This window comes from Martes martes, assembly GCF_963455335.1.
Source record: "Martes martes genome assembly, chromosome: X".
Taxonomy (NCBI): Eukaryota; Metazoa; Chordata; class Mammalia; order Carnivora; family Mustelidae; genus Martes; species Martes martes.
The window spans coordinates 4,354,765-4,362,635 of NC_137897.1; the positions used below are offsets into that span (position 1 = coordinate 4,354,765).

The following is a 7,871-nucleotide window of genomic DNA, read 5'->3' on the forward strand; positions in this document are numbered from 1 at the left end:
GCTCCGAGAAGAAGCTAACACACAACCCAGCAGAGGAAACACTGTGGTAAACGGCCCGGCGGTCTCTTGAACGCCGACCGAACAAGCACCAGCAGTAAAAAGGAAAACACAACCTATCGGAACACGCGGTAACACGCGTGAGTTTAAGTCAATTACGTGCAAGGAAAGACGTCAGGGGAAGTTCTCAGAAGTACCAACTAATCTACAGTGGCAGAAGCAGACTGGCAGCTACCTTGGCATGCGGAGGGGCATGGAGCTTCAGCAGTTGTGGGGACGTTCTCGCCTCGAGTGTACAAGAGGAATCACACTAAAATGATCCCACTGTGCACGTTCACCTACCCTGGAAGGCTAGCCCAATTCCAGTTTCCTGGGACTTGACTTTCCTTCATAAAAGGTCGTTTCTGTGCAAGAAGACATCTGCCGACTGCATCCAAACTGTACGGTTATGTCCTCCAAACATGGACAGTTTTACACGAAACTGAGACCTCCAGGACTGGAGACAACCGAAAGCAAAAACCACCCAACACGTCAAACCCTGCCCTTCCTGTGGGTTTCAGAGCAGCCATCAGGGTATGGCCATCATAGGACAGGATGGATGAATTAAGATCTCCCTCGAGTACAACAGACATTGAGAGCAAAATTCTGTTGAGTTATACTTAAAACTACAAATTCTAACTAAATCTGTGACTCAGTCTATACAGATGAAAACAAGCTTAATAGTCCAAAGAGTCAAGAAAATCAAGGAATATTGCTTTTACTTTGCCTACTAGAGTTTTTCCAAATTTACCAACTGGATATCATCGCCGTTTTCAGTACAACGTCAAAATGGGTATGCGGAGCACAGTGTGGTCCTGCTGTTGTCAAATACGGTCCCGGGGGTCAGCCCACGACAATCAGGATGAGATCGTGGGGACAAACAACAGCTTCCATGAACATGGTCCTCAGTCCACCAAAAAAGACAGCTGTCTTTTAGAAACCATGACATTTGTACCCAAGGACAAAAGACTTAGCAGTGTTGCCGGATTCCAGGGTATGATGAGCTTTCCCTAGGGAAATCCCAGGTGTGTCAGGACCCCTGACAGGTCAGGTGTCCGCAGTGAGCCACGGGGTGCAGTCAAGCAGCCTTCTACCTACCCCCATGATCACACAGAGCACGTCTCACGGAACCCACTGGATGAATGACCCCATCCCCTTTCTTAAGAATGGGTGAAACAGGCAAGTGAGATGATCCATTCCGGGCATGCGGGCCTCCCTCCTCCAGTGCCTTCTGCTTCCCGTGCCCCTAGTGTGCCGCTCTGCTCCTCCTCCTGCCCCTAGAGAGGCCGGAAGGCGAGGTGCTGGCATCGGCTGGCTGTGGAAGCAGCAACGGCGGGGAGAAGGGAAGGCTGGACACAGAGCGGCAAAGAGCAGACAGGACGGCGTTTCCCGAGCTCGAAGAAACTGCCCCGTCACAGACAAGCATCTTCTAAAATGGGGGGAAATTCGGGGAAATCACTGTGGGATTGGGTGGTGATAACGAAGCGTTTTTCCAGTTAAAAACCTCCCAAACTCAGCTCAGACTCACGTCACCAGGGGCAGATTGTGTTTTGATGTTTAATGATACGTTACGGATCCCCACATGCTGAGGCCGCTTGAGAATCAAGAAAATGAAACGCATGAACGGACGGATCAAATATATAAAAACAAGACACGGAGACTCTGAGTTTCAGCGATGTGGCCCGGGTGTACGGGCTGTGTGGCCCGGAAGTGCACTGACACGTCCACCCCGCCCACGGTCACTTCAACACGCGGCCTGGAGACGCAGCCTCAGCTCCGGGCAGGGGCGTCCCGCTGGGCTTCTCCGGGCGGCCCAGCAGCATCCGCTTTCCCCGGGAGCTCGAGGGGAAAGGCAGACTCTGGGATCTACCCGGATCCCCTGAGTCAGAGAGCCCGGAGCCCTGGGGGCCCTAACAAGCCCTCTGGAAGCATCTGACACCTGCGCAAGTCTGAGAACCGCGGGGCTACGTGTCATCAGAGTTCACGGCCGTGACATGACACGGAATCATCAGTACAGGAGGGGCGGTAACCGCTGGCACTTCCCCCAGGCCGAGTGGCACTGGAATCTGTGACCATCGCCTGTGGTATGCCCTAGGAGCACGCCGCAGCGAGCTCTCAGACGGGCAGCCTGATGCTGACATGGCACACCGACCGCACGGGAGGCACGGAAAGGGTCACGTGCCTATCCGCCTTCCTCACTCGCGCTTCCCGTGCTCCACACACCTCCTCTCCCACAACAGCGGACGTGTGCCGGCACCCGGATTCTCCCATGGGCTGGAAAGGTCTGTGTGCTTAACTGCACACGTCCTCTGTGCGCAAACCCAGGCTCCAGGTGTCACGTTGGCCCTGTTTCGTTCTCTCTTATTGGAAAGACTAATCTGGAAGTTGGGAGCAGCGACACTTTGCTGCGGGGCCCCCTGAATCCGGCGTTACTCAGCGGAGGGAATGAAGCGACAGTGTCGCCAGACTCTGGCAGCGAGTGAGCAGTCACCCCAGGGTGAGTTCTCCCCCGAGATTGCTCTTAAGCCTGGAGCAGCGCTCCCCCGACGGGGGAGGGGCATGGAGGGTTCCATGAGCTTTCAGAGTCCTACAGGGACTGATCTCTGCTTCTCCTACAGGGAGCCTGATCTCCTTCATGTGCCGCACGTCACGCTCACATCGGAGTCTGGGCAGGGACCCTCAGCCCCTCCGGCCGGTGGAAGAAACGCCCGCAGCAGCGCTGAGCAGGACCGGACAGCACCCGTGACTGAGAAGCTCAGAGGACGACCGGTACTGTCCTCCCTCGCAGCCGCTTGGGAACCAGAAGACCAAGTGGCAGAGTCGGAAAGCCACCAAGAACACGTCTTTCTGTGTTGGGCAATCCGTGAGGTGGGCGTTGGGAGTGTCAGGTGCCGGCCGCCTGTCGAGGCGGAAATGGGCGACGCTGGTTCCGGACGGCGGCTGCCCCCACGCAGGCTATGTCAACACCGCTCTGGCATCTGGAGATGAGGGCACGCTTGCCCAGGGACATGAGCGCATCCTGCCATGACGCGAGGGCGGGGAGGACAGCGGTATGGGGAAGGGGCCCATGTCATCAGCGACCGCGCCGTCCTCAGTCTTTCTCAGCAGGGGTGTCGCAGGGGCACACACCGCGGTGATGCGGGGAGCTCGGCCCGGGGAGGAAGAGGAGTGACCGGGGGGGCCCCAGAGACACAAATTCACATGCCGGCTTTGCCACTTTCTAGCAGCGTCACCTGGCCCGAGGAAAAACCCACAGAGAACTCAGTTTTCCCGAATGCTGCAGGAGGGGGAGGCTCCCTGTCCCCTAACGTTGTCGGAAGACGGAACACCTTGGTAGAAACTGTGCGGAACAGACCACGTGCTCTACGCACGGTCGTGCCCGTGAGGTGAGGCTGGAAATACAGCCAAGGCACCTTCCCTAACAGGCTCCGGGAGAAGGCACGTAAAAAGTCAAGAGGGCGCTGAATAATGAAAGCACAAGTGAAGTGCGTGGAGAGGAGTATCCTTAGAGGGGACCCTCGCCGGGTCGTGTCTTTAGAAGACCATGTCCCGTGTGTCCCGAGTTCTGGTCCCGAGTCCCACACCTCCCAGGCGCGAGACACAGACCACTGGACGGGAGCACATACCCTGGAGCTTGCAGAGTCGTCTATGCACTCCCACACCATCCCGGCCAAAGGCCGTTGTGCTCCTCTTTTGCCTTTAATTACAGGGAAGGCGGGCTGGCCGGGATGACTGAAGAGAAGAGCGAGGCTCTGTGGCTCCTGGGGCGACGGCGCGCTCCGTGTGTGGGAAGGTGAGGCTCCCCAGACGGGAAGGACCCGCAGGGGAGACGGGTGTGTGGCACCAGAACCGTGGGGCCTGTCCCACAGGGAGGTCGTTCTCTCTGGCGTGCCCTGTCACGAGTCCCCTCCACAGGTAGGGGATGGCACCCTGGGGCAAAGAGCCTGGGCGTAGAGTCCTACACACGAGGGAGCTACACCATCTTCAGGGTAAGTCAGAGGAGAGCAAACCATAAGTCATATAAAGTGTGTTTACAACCAGCTGATACCCACAATGCGGGAGAGAGCCCGGAAGGATGGGAGTCCCATCAACACATGCTCTGTACGGGCAAACCGTCCTCTCTTGTTTGAAAAGCGTACTTTTAACCAACTGAGCCACCCAGGCACCCCTAAAGCCGACCGCATGTGGAAACAAAGGGTTTTCACGTGACTTTCCTTGTAGGGCCAGATACTGAGGGCCGCCCCATGTCCCACCTTTCTCGCACGGAGTTTTCAAGGCAGACTCTCAGACAGGACAGCTTGCTCTCCTGTTCCCTGGAAGGAGGCTGCCGCTGTCCTGTGAGATGCACCCCTGCTTCCGCACGGGGGGTCCACCAGGAAGACTCATGAGATACGGCTCCCACCGGGAGCCGGCAGCCATCCCCGAGCACCACCGCAGGGAGTCAGGGAGCGGGACCCAGGGCTGTCGCTCTGGTCTTGCCCACATGACTTGGAAAGGCTGCCCACGTGGCACACTGGCGTTTGGGTCCCACATGGCAAACAAACATAGACGGAGGACGTGTCAGAGAAGACAGGCTCCGCACAGTGTGTAATGCCCCCTGACTCTCAGCCAGTTTCTCCTACGAGGCTTCTCCTCAGATCAGACCGACTGTGCTGGTCGAGCCTTGTTACAACTCCGCACACACGTTTCCATCAGCATCGTTTGTGGGACTGGAAGACAGCTGAGCACACCAGGAGAACTTCTCACAGGAGGGTGGCAGGGAACCCAAGAAGGATCCATATCTACTTTTTGTTTTGGAAAATATCCTCATGCACAGTGTGGAAAGACCGAAACACATAATACTTTTTATATGTGAGTGTTTGTTTCTCGGTTCATTATCCAATGACCAACTCAAAAATCCTTCTGGCGGGCTTTGTAAATTATGTTCCGTACAGATGCTGGAACAGTATTTTTATACCTCAGAGCAATGGTTCGCGAACGGGGAGGAAGGGGGTTGATTTTGCCCACAGGGGGACAAGAAAAAAAGATAAATGTGTTCTTGTTTGTCAATCATTTTTTCTTATCTGATGTAAAAGACAACTGCATTAAGCAACAATTATAAATCTCTAGGAGCACACGATGTACAAAGATGTAACGCTAATAATGCTAACAGCACAAAGGATGGGGTGCACTGAAGCCGTATCACAGCAAGGCTTTTGTATACTTTTTAAATTATGTTGGCATTCATGTAAACCAGATGATCACATGTTAAGCCGCTAATGGTAATCTGCAGAGCAACCATGAAGAAAATAACTAAAGGGAAAAAAAAAAGAACTACACAATAACCAAACACACACATAATAAAAGAAACGGCACGAGAATTGAAATGGTACACTAGAAGATGTCTCGTTAGCGTGCAAGGAGGCAGTCACGGAGAAATAAAGGAAAAACAACGAAATAAGGCACAGAAAAAACAACATGCCATACCAAGATCGCATTTTATGAAGAACGGCATTTTACGTAAATGGCTAAAATCCCTAATAAAAGGCAAAGACTGCCAGAACGGACTTTAAGAAAGAAAAACAACGTGAGCCAACTGACAGGGGGTCTGTAAGATACAGTTTCGATTGAAAGGTGCAGAAGGATTGTAGAACGGAGAAGATATCCCATGTAAACAGCAACGAGAAGAGGAGAGGACACAAGACAGACCCAAGACAAGCATCTTTGCTAGAAACAACACAAAGAAATGGAACAGAAACCTGCCACAGAGATGTCATTCTGCATTCCAAAGATGCAACAATTACAAACATGCATCAACTCAGCAACACAGCCCCAGTGACACAAAACAGAAACCGACCAAAAAGCTGGAGAAACTGATCATTCAACAATGTAGTTGGAGATTTGGATCTCATGCTTCTGATATGGGATAGGACTCGATAAAATGTAGCGAGCAGACTTGATACAGTAACTACTTAAACGCCACCAACCTGCGGCACTTGGCAGACGTCCATGGAACGCTCCATGCAACACTAACGTCACACACCTTCTCCAGGAAAACGCACCGTGACGCAGGGGTAGGAAAAGGCGGTAGGCGAGGCCAAGGCCCCATAAACCTACAAAGGTTTGAAATCACACCACGTAGTTCCCTAATCAACAGCGAAAGGAAATTAGAAGTCAATAATGGGGAAAAAATGGGGGAATTCATAAATATGTGGAAAGTAAACAACCTATCTGTGTACTGAAGGTCGAGAATGTCGGAGATGCTGCGGGATGAGCGGAAATGAACACAACACCGCAAACCTATGGGGTGAGAGGAAAGCAGCGCGTGGAGGGGAAGTGAGTGGCCACAAATGCTGACGCTAATGAAGAACGGTCAGAGACACAGCGTGCGGATGATTTGCAGAAGAGGAAGGGGCTGCAAGCCAAGGAAAGGTCAGCCTCCGAGTAAATGGACAAGGCAAGGGAACTGATCGTCCCCCAGACCTGCAGAAAGGAATGTGACCCTATGGACACCTTGATGTCAGCCCGGGAAGACCAACTCAGGATTTCTGACCTCCGCGACCGCGCTGCCCTGATACAGTTACACTGTGTTAAGCCACTTGGTTCGTGATAAGGGGTTACGCCTACAACAGGAAACCAACACTGTACGAAACTTTCTCGGCCATCTATTTTTGTTTTTTTTCTAACTGGACTTCTGTACAGTGGCCTTTTCTTTTTTTTAAGATTTATTTATTTGAGAGAGAAAGAGAGCACACGAGCAGGGAGAGGGGCAGAAGGAGAGGGAGAGATCTTTAAGCATGATCTTTAAGCAGATCTTTCCCTGAGCTCCTGACCTGAGCCGAAATCACGAGTCGGAGATGCTCGACTGACTCAGGTCCCCAGGCGCCCCCGTGCAATGGCTGTTGAGCACAACAAAAACACGGCCTGCAACAAACCTTTCTTAAATTTCATTCTCACGGGCTTTCCCAACCAAAGGTCAATGGCAGCTAAGACAGTTCACAGCAGTCCCTGTTTCAGCTTCCCCGAGGCTGCCCACTGGCTGTTCAAGAGCACCGTGGCCTCGGGCTGTCTTACCCTACATCATAATCACACATGTATAAACCTTATTTGTCACCGGGTTCCTTTTTCCCATCTCCCACTGACGCATCATGACACTTCCATTTAGCGAGTGTCAATAATTTAAGTTCTTCTTGAATTTTGAGAGACAAATGTATGACGGTGGCGTTCCAGATGGATGTGTCTTTCTCATACTCGAGATGGATCAACTCTGCGAAGAATGAGCTTCCCAATGTCCCAGGCTTAGAGCTTCGTGGTGAATCCGCAGAGAATCTATATATTCTTATGGGTTTTGAATCAATGAAAACCAACGGCTGTCCTCCACAACCTGCAAAGTGTGAAGACGTTCCTCCCCCAACCCCAGGAACCTCATTTTACCTTCATCACCTCTTTAAAGACCCCGCTCCCAAACACAGCCCCATTCGGAGGTCCTGGGGGGGAGGGTTTCAACATGTGCATTTTGGGATTCCGTCTCCCAATTCCGTCCACAACACAGCATTACAGATCTTCATCTCTTTGGTATTTCCTTCTGCCAAAAGCAAAGGCAATCAACCACTTAAAATTACCCCTGTAGATCTTATTTGTCGGGGGAAGGGACTACCAGAATAATCAAGAATGAAGAACCAAGATCCTTTTAGAAAGAATACGCTCGGGGCGCCTGGGTGGCTCAGTGGGTTAAGCCTCTGCCTTCGGCTCAGGTCATGATCTCGGGGTCCTGGGATCGAGCCCCGCATCGGGCTCTCTGCACAGCGGAGAGCCTGCTTCCTTCTCTCTCTCTGCCTGCCTCTCTGCCTACTTGT

The 7,871-nt window shown here is 52.6% G+C and overlaps 1 protein-coding gene across 3 annotated transcripts in view; it reads right to left on the bottom strand.

The window, feature by feature from the left end:
* Window positions 1-7,871, bottom strand: part of PUDP (pseudouridine 5'-phosphatase) — a 76,908-nt gene that overhangs the window by 54,610 nt on the left and 14,427 nt on the right. The gene's annotated exons all lie outside the window — the stretch shown is intronic.